The sequence below is a fragment of the Cyprinus carpio genome, chromosome B13 (assembly GCF_018340385.1).
Source record: "Cyprinus carpio isolate SPL01 chromosome B13, ASM1834038v1, whole genome shotgun sequence".
NCBI classification, from domain to species: Eukaryota; Metazoa; Chordata; class Actinopteri; order Cypriniformes; family Cyprinidae; genus Cyprinus; species Cyprinus carpio.
In genome coordinates, this window is record NC_056609.1 from 9,699,385 (window position 1) to 9,717,528 (window position 18,144).

Genomic DNA, 18,144 nt, shown 5'->3' on the forward strand with positions numbered 1-18,144 from the left:
AAACGTCTCATGTTCTGTCGAAACAATAAATAGGAGTATAACAGAATAATAGAATATCAATGAACAGTACGCTAAGTAATCTAGTAATAGAATATCATTGTATATCATTTGAATGAGAGTGAATAGTTTGGTTGAATATCAGTATACAGCATCAGTCTTGATCCCATTAAGGGCCCTGATATGTGGATAATCTGAGCATCCTGATCTGATGTATTTACACAAGCGCATGGGTTCATATACAAAGATGTTGCCTGAATTATGAGTTGAAATATGAACATAAGCAGATGCATGCGTAGATATAGTATAAACATCTCATTTTCATGTGCTCCATTTCGAACAGTTCTCTAATTCTTACTAAAGCTGCAACCAATGCTTCAAGCAAATCTATTCTCCCATTAATTTACTTCCATATATAGGCTATATCTTCAGTTTGTTGACACATGAAAAGTCGAGGACTTCTTAGGTAGAGCTCACAAAGTAAATCCTGCTTGCAGTTGGGCTGGTTACACCAGTCCGAAGTTGAAACTTACGCTAGTTGGGGCTTACATGAGCACTAATTTACACCTTACACCTTTACTAGACATCAGAGCTTCATAAAACCCAATGTACTTGAACAATACTGTATATATATTTGATATATAGGAATAGCAGTTGGAATAAAATGGCTGATTTATTGAATTACACTGAGCTTATGTTTGGTGTGACTTAATTCCTAGACAACGAAAACGTCATGTGATTAAATTATTTCTTTGCGGCTCTTTAGCAAAAAATTAAATTAATAAATAAAAAATAATAAAATAATGAATAATTTTTTTTTATATTAGTATTTATTGATCATCCTTAATTAATTTTAGATATTGTAATTTACATAATTAAAATGTACAGTATTTAAAATATTTATTACATTTCATGATTATTTAGGCACTTACTACTGTAACTCTATACTTTAAATTTGGGATTATGTACTATGAATTTTGTTGGCTTTTATGACAAATTGCTTGTGACTTTCCTTAAGTCACTTTGGATAAAAGCATCTACTAAGAGTCTAACTGAATGTAAATGTAAATTTATGTATTATGGTAACTCGATTTATTACCAGTAAGAGTTACATGAGGCAAAACATGCTTTAAACAAACTCATATTAAGGTAAAACTGAAATGCTCAGTTTTTTAGGCTGCTCATTGGATCAATAAAGGTAAATGTCATATTATATGATTCCACATTACTATACTGAGGTTTTTCGACCTAGTTTTGCTTTAAAAGCAAACTATGCAACCAAATTTACCGGAAAGGTATTTACAAAAAACTTGTAGCTGCTAAGCCCTTGCTGAGAAAGTCCCATTTTAAGAAAGAACATACAAACGTTTGGTGCAACCCTACCCAAGCCTTGCATCCTCAGGCCAGCTGGATTCCTGGCAGAGCGTGTCTGTGTATGTCATAGTGAGTATCTGTCAAGACAAGCAAGTGCCTGATAGTGTACGAAGAGAAAAAGAGCATCAGAGGTAGGCTTTGACTGGCTCACAGGCAGCATTTGTGTAATTTGAAAGCAATTTGTGTGAAAGTGTGAGAAAGGTTGTAGAGGGTTGGTCAGACTACGAGAATTACTCAGTCACCCATTTTCCCACGAACCCTTTACATGCACACAAACACACTCACACCTATTTCAAAGGCGACTTCTCTTCGGTCGTGCCTGCACTTGCATGTTGTAGGCTTATTTTGTTCTAAAGGTCATGTCAGTGTTATGTTGTTCATCCCAGGCAGCTCATTGCAGGAGCTTTTCATCTCCATTTGCTTTAACCGAGAGCTGCATGGTGGGGCCAGTTGGAGGTGTGAAGGCCGAGGTCTGGCGGCTGTGTAAACTTCAGAATAAGTTAGAGGTTGGGCTGATCCCACACGCCCCCCATGTCTGTCTGCACTGTCCTTTATCTGCCCTCAGTAGGGCTGTGGGCTGACAACCGGTTGTTGTTCAGAACTGGTTCCAGAACCAAATGATTTTCATGATGTTCAGTTTCGTTAACAAGGTATGCATCCACTAATTCAAACAGAACACTGTACTAAAGCACTAAGACAGTGCTTCCGCCTGCATTCAGTTGTGTAATGCATGCACCAACATGACAGAAAACAAGAGACGAGGAGTCTTTAAGTCAGCGCTTGGCTTTAGAAGAACAACTTGATTTTAAACCGTGTCTTGGCCTGCCACTTTGGAAAGTGGATCTGGCAGGTATTATTTTTCCTCTTTCTCGAAGCGCCAAGTAAATTAGAGGATAGGGAAGTAGACTGTCAAACTTAGAATGAAATTTGATTTTCCTTGAGAGAGATTAAATGGATAGAGCTTTTCTCTTAACCAGAAATCTTCCAGAATCAGAACAAATATGATCAGAATATCAACTTGCCTAATAATTATGCACACACTGTAGTTGACCATGACCAGCTTAAACCAGCTCAGGACCAGCTTAAACCAGCTCAAACCAGCTCAAACCAGCTGTCATGTTTCAAAACATAACCAGCATATTAGGGCTGCACGATTATGACAAAAATCATAATTGTCGATTATTCCCTTGAAACTGTAATTGCAATTATTAATTAAGATTATCACAATTAACATTGAATGATGTTTATACCATTGTTTGGTGCAACTGCATGCCGTATTTTTATATGAAAATAAACAAGCTGAAAACACTCTAACTGAAAAAACTTTTAGTGCTTTTCTATTGTATTAAGCCTCAAATGTCAACTATAATAGGATTGGATTCTTCTTTAAATTATAAAAAAATAAAAACATGAATAGAATTATAATGTTATACTAAAACTAAAATTAAAATAATGGGAAAAATCCTTAAGATATCATGTAGAAAGAAAAAAATGCATCTTAAGCACGCAGAATAACATAAGCGGACTTTGAACGATTAATTGCCGCTTTGAATGTAATTGTCACATCCATAATTGTAATTGCGTTTAGAAATTCGATTAATTGTGCAGCCCTACAGCATATACTGTTTTTTCCAACAGGGCAAGCTGTGAATGCTCTGCACATTCAAGCCATTTGAGTGAATGAGATTGGGGACTGTCTAAATATTAACATTACTATAAATTCCCTTGTTACTTGTGGTGTAACATAAAGAAAGGTAGGGAATATGTATGTAACTGTCAGTAATTTTCTGCACATCTGTGCCAGTTACAGAGGGATTGGGGTGAACAGATCCACAACAGCTTTGGCGCCTGTGCTCTATCAATATGAATCGTTATTATTGTTGCACATTCTCATTGGTTTGTTGGCGTGTGGTTGATTTCAGGAAAGCGAGGAAATGCACTGTTGCTGACAGATTTCGATTACCAAAAACCACAGAGTATTTGATGCAAAACTAACTCAACCAAATCAAATGTACAACATTGTCACTGTATATTTTCCTGTTTTCTCAAACAAAGCAAATTTTGAAAATTCACAAAAAATACCTTAAATTTTTTCTAAAACAAAAAACACCCAAAATTCGTACTTCCCCATATTCCATCCCAATGCTTGACAAATCTTTCGTGTGTGATGTGTATGGCTCTGTCCCAGATCACACCCTAAATGCGGTCTTCCTCTGAGTCCATACTTTCATGACATAACACCTTTTTGAAGTCGCCTCAGTGTGAGATCGGCAGAAGTGCGTATCGAGGGAGCATAGGGGCTGCAAAGGGGGTGGAAGGTTAAAATGAAGGCTAAAATGAAGAATGGGACACCCTATGGTCTCACACACGGCGGCCATTGTAAGTCTACCAGAAATGAGCTAGTCACTGCATGTGATATGTGTAATTATGAAAAGTCTTGTTGCATAAAGGTGCATAAGGAAAGGCTGTGTGTTTTGGCACTGATTGAGTTTCATAAAACAGAATAGATAATAAGCCTTTGAAGAAGTACCAGTTTTACTTTTCTTTTACTTTTACTTTTCATCATTCTCTGTCATCCATCTTTCTTTCACTCTTTGCTGTTGCAAAGGCCGGTGACTGAATGAATAAATGTCACAACTGAAGTATAATGTCTTCGAAACAACATTTAAATCGAAATTGTCATTTGTCTTGTAAAGAAAACAGTTGTCACTCCCAAAGGAGCTACAACAGTGGAGAGAAACAGCATCAAAAATTGTGTTAGTACTTCTGTGATTTTCTTTGAGTCAAGCACCAAAATGGAGTGACATCCGTGCATGAAAGGGGCAGTTCACTTAAAATGTAAAATTATACCATTATTTACTACCATCATGTAATTCCAAACAAATATGACTTTATTAACAGTATTAACAGTAACATTGTGGTGCATGCCATTTGTCTCTCATACTCCAGTCCAGTAGGTGCCAGGAATTCAACCTTTCATGTGTATTTTCTACGTCTGCCTTAAAATGACAGAAGAAGAATAGTGCATATTGAGTTGTTTTTATCTTCTTTTATTTTCTACAGAAGAAAGTGATCTTTTTTTTCTTTCATTACAGAAGAAAGTGATATTGATCTTTTAAAACTAGTTGTTCAGTTATGTGCACTGCATACATAATGTAAATTTACCAGTTTATATTTTAGAAATTTTCTAAAACAAATTTGGTTGTAGAATGCCATTGCCCCTCCCTTAAAGAACCTGTGTGTAAAAACATTTAAGTGCTGAAAAGTGACAAACATGTTATGCTGCAAGTTTGTGGTCTGAAAGTAAAGTACCAACACTTAACCCTTCGCCTGAACAGAGATTCATTCAGCTCAAAGGTTAACCCTTCATATTCTCAACACCTAAATGATACTAAGCTATTTACTGTTGATCATTCTCCAGTGTGAAGTATGGAGGTAAGATCTTTGCACAGTGATGTGTGTGTGATTTTTGCACTTGCTAGTATTCTGTATATTTTGATAGTGCCATTGAACCACAATATTAACAGTTTTCATTGTATCAAACTATGACACGCTTCACCTTTAATGGTCAACATCCCACGTATTACCCAGTGGTTAACAGATGACAGTTAATTGTTGATTAGCCAAATTAGTAGCTCCAAGTAGAGAAGCATTCTTCTGTTTCTGCTCAGTTACACATGTACCTGTTGTAATGTCAGTAATTGTGAGGTAATGGCTCACAATAAATTGGAGTGCAATTCAGCTATCAACAAAATGGAGCTCTCTTTTTCACACACTCCGTCTCTCTCTGACCTTCTCTTCCATTGTTTAATAATGGGCTGTCATTATCAACGTTTCATTATGATTTGCAGTTTTTGTTAACCATTAACATCCCTCTTAGATATCATTATTTGTCTTTATTTCTTTCTTTCAGCTTGTGGCAGTACAGTTATTCTCTCGTTTCCTTTGACATTTGATTGGTTGCATTGTTGAATCAGTACACCAATCAGCATCTCCGTACTCTACTCTACTGCAGCTTGAAAGCAACCACAAATTCACACTCGATCATTTATTTGCTTGCTCACTCATTAGTTTGTTTGTTGTTGTCATAATTTTGTTTGCTTGTTTATTTATTCAATCATTCAATTAACCATTCATTCATTTGTTAATTAATTTGTTAATTTATTAATTCGTTTTTAATTTTTTGTTCGTGCATTAGTCCATTCAATCATTCATACATTTAGTTTGTGTTTTTTGTTCATTTTGTTTGCTCATTTATTGATTTTAATTACTTAATTAATTGGAAAATTTGTTTGTTTGTCCATTCATTTAGTTTGTCCATGCATTCATTCAATTATTTGTTCTTTCATTAGTTTAACTTTTATTAGTTTGTTCATTTATTAGTTTCTTCACCCATTTGTTTGTTCATTCATTTTTTCAATGATTAGTTTGTTCAACCATTAGTTTGTTCAATTATTAGTTTGTTCATCCATTCATTTACCATTTGTTAGTATGTTCATTCATTTCATTTGCTTGTTCGTTAATTTATTTGTTTGTTAATTCATTCTTTTAACGGTTTGGTTCATACGTTATTATTTTTTCGTTCATTCACTCATTAGTTTGTTCATGCATTGGTTCATTTGTTCATTTTTTTGAGTCATTTTATGCTTTTAGTCATTTGCATGTTTTTCTCATTCTTTCATCTGTCTGCTCATTCATATATTTGTTTTTTGTTGATTGACTATGATACAGCTTAGTTTGCGATGTGAACTGAATAGTGTGTGAACTGTATGTAAACCTGTGGAGCAACACAGGAGCAAGTGTAAATAATATTGCCACAGACATTGAAGACAGTGTCACTCACTGAAGGATTGGATTTCCTGAAAGGTTAACCACACAGGATGGGCTCTCAGCTCCAGGATATGAAACTCTTAACATAAATAGATAGCCTCATATTGTATTGAATGGTTTGTTGAATGGTTTTATGGAATCATGTGTTATGAAATTGCGCTTCAGTGTTAGCTTTGTCATAAAGCAGCTGGGAATCTGTGTTCTTTACTGGTTTGTTGCTGTGTGGGAAAGGGTTACTGGTGACTGGACAGATTGTCTGTTGGTGTTGTGCAGCACTGGGAGGCGTTAATATTAATTCCACTTACCTTCAAGCTTCTGACGCAGATCTGCAGAAAACAATAGTATCGTGGCTGCTTCTCAAAGCTCTTCTCACTTCCAGACACAACACACACACCCTCTGCGACGACATCCATGCCCTCTGTCTTTGCCCTTAGTGTCTGTTTTAGGATGCTCTTGCTGCAGGAAATAGCTTATAATCTGAGACTGCTTTTTATAACATGCAGACGTGACTCTAGATAATTCTAAATCTAGAACTAAATATTAGAAAGGAATGATCCTGAATACATAGTATTATATACATTGCCTTAAAGCGACTGTGGCCAGATGCGTGAATAAATCACTTTTTGATCTAATCAGGTCCAACAGGTGTGCAAAAAGGTCTGAAATTTTCCGTGATTCAGTTTGATTCATTAGGACTGTTCATTCATTCGCTGAAGCATTTGCAGCGAATTCTCACCTCGAAGTAGAGACAGGATATTTTGTAGAATAGGAAACAAAAAGAGTGCTGGATAAGGTGGATATTTAACTTAAATTTATTGTAGGAAACAAAATGTGAAAAGGCTGCAGTCATTTTTAATAATCGCTACTGCGATTATTCATAACAAATTAAAATGTACAAAAGTGAAACTGCTGTCATAAAACTGAAATTACCTCTTCTGAATGAGCCACATTTGGAGCTGTTGTAAAAGAGCTGATATATAGATCTGTTTTGATTCTGGTTGTAAGGCTGCATTGTATCTGAGCCTTTGTCTTGTTGGTGTCATGTGTAGATCACACAGCAGTGCTCTGGTATTTATATCCTTAAAATGCCACTGCACCAAGGCCATGATTGACAGACAGGACCAATATAAAAGCTGTCTGGATTGACAGACCCTTTCTTAGCTTGACCTTGTTTCTCCACGGGGCCTGACAGAGGAGTGGGCAGTAGTATCCTCACAGTGGCCCCGGAGGAAACAGGGGCCGGGGCACTGTCAGGCCGGAGCTAAAAATACCGGCGGTGCGTTTGAGTCACACGGTAGCCTGGGCTTCCTGTTTTCACTCTCCCATGTTTACTTCCCAGAGAGATAGACGGGGACAGAGAGGAGGCGGTGGGTGAGACTGGGGGACCTGATGCCTTCACTGATATCAAGACACATGTGATCACTTAATGATTCTGATTCCCACAGAATGGGGAATGTGTGGCTGAAGGTATTACGACATTATATAGTGCCTTGCGAAAGTATTCATACCCATTCATTTTTTTCATGGTTTGTTATGTTAAACTGCTTTTTTTCCCACATCAATCTACACTCCATACACCATAATGGTAAAGCAAAAAACAAGTTTTTATCATCTTTGCAAATTTATTAAAAATAAAAAACTTAAATGCTTTCATTGCATAAGTATTCATACCCTTATCTGGGACAGTTGAAATTTAGCTCAGGAGCATTCATATAGTTTATAGATGTTACTACACTTCAAGTGAAGTTAACCTGTGGTAAATTCAATTGAATGTCATATCTGAGCAAAAACCAAGCCCTGAGGTCAAAATAACTGCCTGCAGAGCTCAGAAACAGGTTTGTGTCAAGCCACACATCTGGAGAAGAGTTCAGAAAAGCATTCTGCTTCACTGAAGGTTCACAGAAGCATGTAGTCTCTGTTACCCTTAACGGAGAAAGTTTGAAACAACCAGGACTCTTCCTAGAGCTGCCCTCCTGGCTAAACTGAGCAATTGATGGAGAAGGGCATTGGTTTGAGTGCCGAACAAGAACCTGATGGTCACTCTAGTTGAACTCCATGATCATATGTTGAGATAGAAGAAATCTACAGAAGGACAAACATCACTGCAACACTCCATGGATCTGGGCTTTATGGTGTTGTGGCAAGATCCTTAATCCTCTCTTCAGTGAAGACACATGGAAACACACTTAGAATTATCAAAAAACACCTAAAGGACCCCCAGGCTGTGAGGAACAAGATTCTCTGGTCTGATGAACCTCAATTCCAAGCATCGTGTTTGAAGGAAACCAGCTCTGCTCATCACCTGTAGAGTACCATCCCAAAAGTAAAGTGTGCTGGTAGCAGCCTCATGCTGTGGGGCTGTTTTTCAGTGGCAGGGACTGAGGGACTCATCAGAGTAGAAGAAATGCTCAATGCACCAAAATATTGAAATAAGCCTTAATGAAAACCTAATCCAGAGCATTCAGAACCTCAGACTGGGCAGAAGGTTCACCTTCCAGCAGGACAATGACCCTAAACACACAGCAAGAGTGGGTTATAGACAACTCTGTGAATGTCTTTGAGTGGCCCAACCAGAGCCCGAGCTTGAACGCAATCAAATATTTCTGGAGAAACCTGAAAATGTGTGTCCGCCCCCATCCAACCTGACAGAGCCTGAGAAGTGAAGAGATGAGGAGAAGAATGGCAGATAATTGGCAAATGCTGATGAGCCAAGTTTGTCGCATCAAACAAAAAAGTCTTGAGGCTGTTAAGGTGCTTCAGCAAAATATTATAATACTTATGCAATATACTTATTTCAGTTTTTTTATATTTTAATAAATTTATGAAGTTGTGACAATTCTGTTTTGGCTTTGCCATTATGGTGTATGGAGTGTAGATTGATGTGGGAAAAACGTTTTGCAGTAAAAATATAGCTGCTATTAAGGATACAATCTGTTTTGCTAAGCTGCTAACCACAAACCTAAAGCCCAAAGAATACTTTTTGTTTTGATGTGAACACTGAGCATGTGCTCATAGATGAACGCATAGACTATCAAAGTGTCCTCCATTTGATAGCTTATGCAAACACAGGTACTTGACGCACGCGCATTTGAACGTTTATTCTTGTCCAATGTCTACACTATTTCTCTCCAGAAGTTAGTGATAAAGCGATAAAAATTTCTTTGTAAATGTTTAAACTTGTGTGTTGTGTGTATCGCTTAACCTCCTCACACATGCTCTAGTCAGTGCAGGCTAGTGGTCGACCAATATGTAGCCAAGGCCGATATGTTAAATCATTTTAAAATGCTCATAATCAGATCACAGTTACTTTTTATGGCTTACATGATTACATATTATTCACAAAATGGCATAAATTTATTCAAAATGTATAGTTTTCTTCTTTTTTTCACTTTTAATGTTTCTTTTCTAACAATCCTATTGTTCGTCATACCATTTAGCTTTGAAAACTTGGATGTGTAATATCATTGCTGTTTATTAATGTTTGTTCATGAAATGCAGGAATTCCCTAACTAAAATTTCATAAAATATCTTCAGTAGTGAACTTCTATAGTGGTCAGTGACAGACTAGAGGAATTGTGAGTTTTGAATTCTCATTTGCTCCAATAGTAGGGCCGAAACAATTCGTCCACATTATCGACAACAAATGTTTTTTGTAGTTGAATAGTCATTTGATCTCATGTGACCTAATGTAAGGTCCTGCAATAACTCAGTTTGACCAGTGTGGCGCTGTAGCGCAAGACTGTAACTCATCTTTCTTTTTTTAAATTTAAACATTGCAACGCTGCTGTCAGCAGCATTTAGATGAATATGTAAATATGTGCGGGGCACATTCCTCTCAATAACAAAATAATTGCAGTTAAGTTATACTGTGATTATTACCTGCCAAGTGACCCAAACCTTGTACACCTCCAATCAGATGCTCAATTGTCGATTCTGAGACAGACAGAACAGCTGAAACTCTGCGATATGATGAGTGAGGAACAAGTTTTCTCAAGTTCACATTCCTTAAATAATGTGATCCCTACAGACTAAAAACAAAAGGGGAATGCTTAAGAAAAGTCCTTTTGTGAATGTGTGTGTACTCAGTTTCTACATTGGTCAATTTCTAAGGGCAGCATCTAATTGAAACAGATGAATGAGAGGTGGTAGGTCATATAGTGGTCTCAAAAGCATGACTCGAGTTTACACTCATGTGATGACTGACTTCGTTTGCTCTTTAAGTAAATTCACGCTAATGTAATAGTGTCTTGAAGGGATGCAGTGTAAGAATGACCATTGATGCTTGGCGCTCTTTCAGAAGTCAAAGTGTGCTGTTTGAACAATAATGAAGAGTCACAGGAGAGACGGAGAGACAGAATGCGTGCCAAAAATGCTTTTAAGTGTAGGTCTCTGATTTGAAATAGTGCTGTCACCACTTGAAATATCAGCTATACACATACCAAAGCTTTTAAACATGTTAACACACGCATACACTGGCACACAAACCTTGTACAACAATAAACATTCTTGTGTAGAAAATGGCCTGCTGTGGAGAGGTAAATTATGTTTCTAGGTGAATCTTAAGTAAACATCCAGGCCATATTTTAGTCCAAAAATATAAATAAAAATGTAACATTAATAAAATGAACCCCCTGTAAGATTTTTTTATTTATTTATTTTTATCATTTGGGACATTGTTTTTTAATGACATTTCATTTTTTTTGTACAAGAAAAAAAAAACATTTTAATGAGTAAATTAAACTCAACTAGTATAGCATATATAGCTTTGCATTTGTAATTTTATTTTTAGTATAATTTGTTCATTATGTTCATTATAATTATGTTCAGTAATATGTTTAAATTTTTTTTTTTGTCTTATGGTAATGAGAGATAAAAAAAATGCTTCTATATTTCACCCAAAAATTAAAATCTGCTGAAAATGTATTCACCTTGAGGTCATCCAAGGTGTAGATGAGTTTGTTTCTTCATGAGAACAGATTTGGAGAAATTTAGCATTACATCACTGCAGTGAATGGGTGCCGTCAGAATGAGAGTCTAAACAGCTGATATAGAAGTGATATAATGCTAATTTCTTCTGAAACAAACTCATCTACATCTGGAATGGCATGAGAGTGAGTAAATAATCTAATAAAATTATAAGATTTTTTGATTTATAAGGTGAAATATGACCCAGGCACCTTTAACCAATCATACTGTCACCAAGGGTTTAGTTAGAATAGTTTGCGAGAGTGCAAAAGAGTGCATATAAAAATGACGAGGCTCACAGGAGGTATTACTGATGCATTTTATGTTGCAGAATAAAACACGAATGTAGGAAAGTCTGTATGTGAAATACATGTTTATATTATGTGTAAGTCTATATTAAACCTATTTCAGGTATTTAACCAAAAAAATCCATTGAAATCAGGACAATGGAACAGAAGCGTTAAAATGCTAACTGTTTCCAGATTTTGGCCTACAAATATACGTCATAGTATTAATATAGCATACAGTATTTTAAAATTAAATATTTGTTATTTGCAAATTATGTTCTGTTACAATTCCTGGCTAATTAGAAGGGTTGTCAATGGATTGCTATTTATTATTTTCTTTTGTGCAGTATTTATTTAGTTTATTTTATTTTCTACAGTTTGCAGACAGCATGCATACAGACGATCACACGCTTTATCTCGGTGGGCAGGACTGGCACAACTGCAACTGAACAATCTTTGTGGGCACCTGTACAAATTTCAGTGTCCATCTGTTAGCTATAGTGCACAGATTTGAGGACGGCCCAGTGGAAATAGACATTTCTCAATGCTCATTAGCAAAAATGAAGATTTTTGAAAGTGGTACAGGAAGCAACCCATCAACACAGCACTTATGCTGCCTTCACATCCTCTTGAGAAATCTCACTTTTGTAATGTGCTTTCAAGTGATTTTGGTTGGAATAAAATGAATCAGTTGGGCAATGACATATTCACTTACTGACAAAGACAGAAAGCTTTTGTATCCCTAATGCAACAAAATGAAGAGCAAATTATGTTTTCGTGCTGCTACACAAGTATACAGGAAATATTAGTAGTTTTGTCATACAAGCTTGTCTTTTCATTAACCTGCTAAATATGCATTATGTATGCAAGCTTTTTAGATCTTCTTAATCAACGGTACATATTTACTTCTATTCCCTGAGCAGAACAACTTCATGTTCGTTCATCTCGTAATTAGGATTATTCATGTTTTGACAGTATTGAACCTGTTTATTACTCAATAGAAACACGAATATTTCAGCTGTCTTTATGATCGATGATTAAAGGTCCTGAAACAAACGCTGTGGACATTTAGTTGCCGTGTAAATACACTTCGTATTTAGAGACTTGAAAATGAAAATATTTAGTTATCGCAGAGATATTATTTCTCTCTGTCCAGGTTTATGTGTGTGTTTGTGTTTCGGTGGATTCTCAGTTAGCTTGAGGGATCTGGTGTGCGTCACCCTTCACATGAGCACACACTCGGCGAGCGGCTAAACACACTGTCATCCGAGAGATAAAACACAACATGGGCCTGTGTTCTGCCCAGACAGCTGTCCTCGCTCACCTGCGCTTTCTTTCTCTCTTTTCATCTGACATTTTCTTATTTTGCCAGTTCTTTCCTCATGTCTTGTCTACACAACAGTGTAGTTTGTTCGTTTGCAAAAATGAATAATTTGAACATGCTCCCTGTCTGTCATTGGTCAGCGAAAAAGATAGTCCTGCCCCAAAGCCATTGAGCCAATATTGCTGTGTTGCTGAATCTTTAAGTATGATATTTTTGAATATGCAGGCTTGCTGGAGGGAAGAAATGAAATAAGGTCAGGCACATGGTCAGAGGTTGAGTGTCTAGGGTTGAGGACAAAGTGACCGTTTTTTCAGCTGTCTCTTTATCAATGATTGACAGAGATGATATAAAGATCCTCTTTCTTTCCTTTTTTATCCATTACCAGCACACATGTGCAGACACACAAACAGAGTACTGTAATCCCTTTTAATGTACTTCAAATCTTAAAAAAGTACCTGCAGGCTTATTTTAAGGTCCAGTTCTCACTATTAAAAACCATTAACTAATACTTTTGCCTTAATAAACTCCTAATTTGCTGCTTATTAATAGTTAGTAAGGTAGTTGTTACATTTAGGTATTGGGTTGGATTAGACATGTAGAATATGGTCATGCAGAATATGTGCTTTATAAGTATTAATAAACAGCTGATATGTTGTTAATAGGCATGCTAGTAAGCAACTAGTGAGAAATGGTCCCTGTACTATATCACATGTTTCCAGTGATGAAGAGACAACATACAATTTCCAGATACTAACTTTCACAGAAGAAAGTTTAATTGCCCGGACATTGCACTTTCTGTGTTTCCTGAAACCTTTATTCTCTAATTGTTCCAGTTGATGCTTCATATTTTTACCCTAGAGGAAAATGTTATTGCTCAAATGGGAAACTGTCTGTCTTGGATGTTTCTGCTAAAGTTCTAAAAAGTGAAATAACATGAGGCAATTGTTGGCATACATCAGTATAGCGCTACATAATGCATACAAAGACTATTTAATTAAAAATTGATAGCATAAATCATAGATCTCTTACTTTTGATTGCAGACTAATGTGAACCCAATTTGTTGAAATCGCTCAAGAGGAACCATGTGTCATACTGGGGTCATTTCAGAATATTAGAAATGGGATTAAACAAAAACAGGTAACATCTAGTCAAAATAAAGCAAGGAAATATTTTTCTTTATTATTTTATAGAAACACTCTTAAAAATAAAGTTTCTTATTTGGTTGGCTTCTTTATATGGTTCTGTGAAGAACCTTTAACATACATGGAACCTTTTCATTGCACAAAAGGTTCTATTGAAGAAAAAGTTTCTTTAGATTATTAAAATGTTCTTCACACTATGGAAAATGTGTTCTTTTAAGAACTGTTCACTGAAGGGTTCTTTGTGGACCTTTATTTTTTACAGTGTATATTACCTACTTTTTCTTCTGATTACTTATAGCTCTCTTGGATCTCAAAATGTCCAAGCTTGCTTCTTATTTATGAGCAATCCTGTAATTATTTGACCTGCAGAAACGTCCACACATTATTTCCAGACTTAAACATTCACTCACTCTCCTTTGCTGCTGTAGCTAGAGCTGCTACATTTGGCATGTCGTTGCACCTGGAGGAGCGAGAGCATTCAGAGATCAGCTTGAGCATGACATCACAGGAAGTGGGAGGAAGGGAGAAGGTCACAAGGTTGTTCAGGATAACAAACATGTCACTATAGCAAGCATTTGACAGCAGATCTGTACCGCATAGTGACTCGTCTCTCCCACAGGCCCTCAGCGGGGGAACACTTCATTTCATCTTCTTGTAGTCTAGAAAAAACACACCTGTGCTCCTAGAGCCTGTGTCTGTTCAAATGTTTTGTATTAAATGTAAATGTGTTCAAATAGAGCAGTCTGAGTGTCTTGACCCCAGACTAGTAAATCAGTGCATGAATGTTCTGGAAAGCCTCCAGTGTGGATTTGATGATATCCTAATTCATTCATCCTCCATCATGCAGGGAGTGAAGAAACCCCACAGCAGCCCCGGGGCTTACAAAGACACAGTATGCTTGAAAATTTTCAGTTTGATTTGAATTTTCATCAATTCTCCAAACAGCTTTGGGTGGTTGATATGAAATACTTTTGGGAAACTGAAATGACTTGCGGCGTGACTTTTATATACTCATAAACCAACTCCAGGGTAAGGCTAAAAGCAGCCAAATCTATTAAATACAAACATCATAAACCTGTCTTTTTAGGAAAGAACCAGACATGGGTATCATGTAAAATATGTTTAATGGGACTGAATTTGTATTTAATGTGATCACAATTTAATTAAAACATTAGAAATTGATATTTATATAATGTTTCCTTCCCACGGTTATTCAAAAGGTGAATAAATTATGTACAGAAATGACATTACCACGAACTTTGATCTATCACACTCTCAAAAAAACAAAACTATCATTATAATCACTGAAGCTGTCTACACTGTAAAATAAATCCCTTACTTACATTGTACGTACATCTGTGCTTTGTTGTTTATGATGAGAGAATTTGCGGAGTCATCGAATGCGCGCGCATTCATCAAAGCTGATGAGTTTCAGCGATGACTCATCTGAATGTCTCTGATTGGCCATTGCATACCTAAGCTCAACAGAATCATGTGTGATTGGTTATAATGCGCAACACTGTAAAAGCGCCTAAAATTAACACTTTCTATTCATTTACATTTTATTAGCAACAGACGTAATTTAATTTGTTTGTGCAGGGGCATTTTTGTCCAATTTAGTGACCTCGTGGCCAGCCTTACACACGCTCCGCCTATGTATATACTCCATTTAAAAGTACTTTAAGCAGTTTGATGTTTGGAATTTTATGTATGCATTTTTATGTTCTCATACTGTATGAAATGAGAAACTGAACTGAATGTTTGTACGTTTAATTAATTTGTCACAACACAGAATTATTCAAAATAGTAGTGAAGACAAACAGATTATTAAAAATGTAGAAAATATAGATATTTAGTTCTGTTTGGAAGCAACTACATTATTCAGAATGAACTGCACTTCTTTTAAATTGTTTAAACATTTTAAATTGTTACACAGTATTTTACAGTTTTTACTGTATTCTGATCAAATAAATGTAACCTTGGTGAGAATTAGAGACTTCTTTCAAAATATAAAAAAAAATTAACAACCCCAGACTTTTGATGTTCAAGTATTCTGCTTATTAACTAACTATGTCTCATGAAATCTGTTTTCCATGACAATGTGGTTTCTAGTGAATATGTGAGAATCTCAGCTATTGCAATTAACTGAACCTTGATACTGGCACTTTTGGTTCGGGAGTGTGAATTGTGTGTGTGTGCGCTTGCAAGCAGGTTTTTTTTTTTTTTGCACTGGTGCATCCTGTGTAAAACCTGTGTTGACTGCACTAACATGATACAGCTCGCCTCTAACCCAACTCCCACACACATCCTCACTGTCTCTCTCTCTTTACTCTTATAGCATGTACAGATCTCTCCACTCATCCCCACATCCTCCCTCCATTTCCTGCTTTAATCTGGTTTTGATGGAACAGCCGTTATGCTGTCATTAGCTGCTGAGAGGAGAACTGGGCCTAATATCAGTCATTTCAGCCTCAGCACAAGCCTCACAGGGCTCATGTTCACATCGAGACTGTGCTGTTTCCTCTGCTGGTGCCACATACTCAGCATTTATTCTGCTAATTTTGACCATGTGTGCTTGTTTATTTCCATAAGTAAGGCTTCCACAGGTGGTGTGCAAACCTAATAAAGCAGGAAATCAAACACACTAATTTAGTCAATGTGAATGTACAGTATTCACAAGAGGTTTTTTTGGTTTGTTTATTTGTTTTTTTTTTTTTGGAGGGGGCAATAGCTTAAATATACATATACATATACATATACATATACATATACATATACATATACATATACATTCATACATACATACATAAATACACTACGATTTTTTAAATGTAATTTATTCCTGTGATTTTAAAGCAGAATTTTTAGCATCATTACCCCAGTCACATGATCCTTCAGAAATCATTCTAATATTCTGATTTGCTGCTCAGATACATTTATTATTATTATTATTATTTTAAAAACAGCTGAGGTTTTCTTTGGTTTTCTTTGATGAATGGAAATTTCAGAAAAACTGCAATTATCTGAAATCGAAATAATTTGTAACATTTAAATGTATTTATCACTTTTGATCAATTTAAAAAATCCTTGCTAGATAAAAGTATTAATTTCTATATACCCCCCCCCCCCCAAAAAAAAATACTGACTCCAAGCTTTTGAATGGTAGAGTGTATAATGTTAAAAAAGCTTATTATTTCAGATAAATACTGATCTTTTTGGATCTTTCTATTCATCAAAGAATATTGAAAAAAAAGTTATTCAACTGTTTTAAATAGTGATAATAATAAAAATCTTTCTTGAGCAGCAAATCAGCATATTAGAATGATTTCTGAAGGATCATGTGACACTGACGACTGGAGTAATGATGCTGAAAATTCAGCTTTGAATCACAGGAATAAATTACATTTCAAAATATTGTAAATTCAAATAGAAAGCAGTTTTTATTTTAAATAGTAATTTAATAATAATTTTATAATTTCACAATATTACTACTTTTGCTGTATTTGGGTCAAATAAATGCACAAGCCACACATACACAAACACACTTTTTTTGTATTCTTTTGTATACTTTTATAATATATATTTTAACAGAGTCAGGTCTGAACTTGACACCATGTGACTGCCTGTGCATTTGTGTGTGTGTAAGGTGGGGGGTAAGCAGCTTTGACATTTTGACAATATACTCTTTGATATTATATTCTTTTGTTCCACTGGAAAAAGTCAAACGGTTTTGAGGTTTTGAGCTTCACTTGAGTGTGGTAAATGATGACTGAATCTTAAGTAAAAAAAAAAAAAAAAAAAGTTTTACACGGAAAAAAAAAACCTTTTAGACAAAAACTTTACAAACAAATGATTGAAATTATCAACAATTTTTTTTAAACTATTATTTATTTATTTTTTTGCAAAATGCACTTTGCTGAATAGGCATGTGAAATATTGTAACATTAATCAGATTATCTATCATGCATTTAAACACCAAAATGTTAGCCAAAACTAATGTTTTTGGTAAAACACAATTATGTACGATTTGACATATATAACTTTATCAATTACTATACAATTACTAGGATTTTAGCCACTGTTTCTTTTTCTGTCAGTTTTACAAATCATTATTCAAATACATATTTTCAATGTAATATAAATTATCGTACAAACTGCATACCTAATAATAATTTTAAATATATATAATTTTGTTATTTTTCTTATTTTATTTTACTTGGAAAT

General features: G+C 35.5%; 1 protein-coding gene across 1 annotated transcript in view; it reads left to right on the forward strand.

Annotated features, from left to right (window-relative positions):
• Window positions 1-18,144, forward strand: part of LOC109083439 (protein kinase C epsilon type) — a 92,045-nt gene that overhangs the window by 2,386 nt on the left and 71,515 nt on the right. The gene's annotated exons all lie outside the window — the stretch shown is intronic.